Source organism: Etheostoma cragini, chromosome 22, assembly GCF_013103735.1.
Source record: "Etheostoma cragini isolate CJK2018 chromosome 22, CSU_Ecrag_1.0, whole genome shotgun sequence".
In the NCBI taxonomy this organism is placed as follows: domain Eukaryota; kingdom Metazoa; phylum Chordata; class Actinopteri; order Perciformes; family Percidae; genus Etheostoma; species Etheostoma cragini.
In genome coordinates this window covers 21,263,891-21,265,430 of record NC_048428.1, presented here as the reverse complement: position 1 = coordinate 21,265,430, position 1,540 = coordinate 21,263,891, and the positions used below count along the sequence as shown (strand labels likewise).

Below are 1,540 nucleotides of genomic sequence, written 5' to 3'. Positions count from 1 at the left end.
TAATAACTGATATTTCAGTTTATTAAGGCTGACAATTCAGATGTAAATGAACATTTAAAAGCACCAAAAACCTGATTTGCAGCTTCCAGTCTTGTGTTTTTGATTCTTTTTGTTTTCCCCTTAACGTCTCAACGGCCATTTCCATTTCCTCTTTAAGACAGAGTGGCTTATTCCATTCATCATGTGCACATTTTCTCCCAAAACTTAGTGTGAAATGTTTGGTATTTGAAAACTTTTCCTGCGAGTTCAACCTAAAATGAGTCACTTTTCTCTCAATCCAGTTGGTTTTTATAGCACTGGCGTCACCTCCACAACCTCTCCATCTACAGAAGTTATGCTTAAGTTAATCATCCACTTCAGTTGTCTGGTGTTGCATTTAAAGCCCTTAAAAGGACCAGTCCTGGATTTTTAAGTGTCTCTAAAAGCTAATAATTTATTAACATACAGCGTATTATAAATGAGATGAAGATCTACAGAGTCTAAGTAGAGAGAACCAGACCTGACTATCAAACATTAACCAGCAGCAGCCGAGAAGTTAATCTTTAATTCATGTTTTCACACAGTGACACACACACACACACACACACACACACACACACACACACACACACACACACACACACACACACACACACACACACACACACACACACACACACACACACACACACACACACACACACACACACACACACACACACACACACACACACACACATAAATAAAAATGAGAGCTGCTGCAGCAATTTCCACTCTGCTCAGCGTTATCGACGCTGAAAGCAGCAGAGAGGACAGTTATATATATATATAAAAAATTATGACGCTTCCTGTGGTGACTAAAAGCTGCAGAAATCTTAAGAAATACACACATCCTAAATTAAAATGCACTATTGCAACACTCCCAGTAGGAATATTAGAGGAAATATGAATAAAGCAAGTAGGAAGAGGTACGATTAAGCTCACGGTTTGACTCTTTTAAGACGAGTAAAGCCTAATTATGATTTTAAAAAGGTCCAATATGTAATATATTTACTGTAATAAATCCAAAAGGGACTCCAATGCGTCATCAGATATTAAGGAAACATGCTATGTTTATACTGGTATACTGTGTACTGTGCAGTTCACAGATATACTGTGTACTGTGCAAGACGTATACTGGAATGAGATTATATACTTTTCAATCCAATATGCATCATGCACAGTACTTTGCACTATTACTTCTTGTACTTTAAATCCCACTCCTTGTGTACTTATGTATTGACAGCCTAAGATATTCTGTCTTATTTGTATATTAGTATTTGGTATATTATGTTGACGCTATATTATATAATATACCTAGTTGACAGATATATCGGCGGGCCGATATTAGGCATTTCCCGATCTCTCGGTATCGGCACTTGTAATGGCCGATTACATTTTTAAAAAAAAACATTCATGAAAATTAATATTTAAAAATCTAAAAACGCTCTACAACGTCCCTGTTAGTGATGGCGTTACATAGTCCGTCCACCAGAGGACGCTCTACAACGTCCCTGTTAGT

The 1,540-nt window shown here is 37.1% G+C and overlaps 1 protein-coding gene across 1 annotated transcript in view; it reads left to right on the top strand.

The window, feature by feature from the left end:
- LOC117938276 (vasoactive intestinal polypeptide receptor 2-like) overlaps positions 1-1,540 on the top strand; it is a 34,106-nt gene that overhangs the window by 2,324 nt on the left and 30,242 nt on the right. The gene's annotated exons all lie outside the window — the stretch shown is intronic.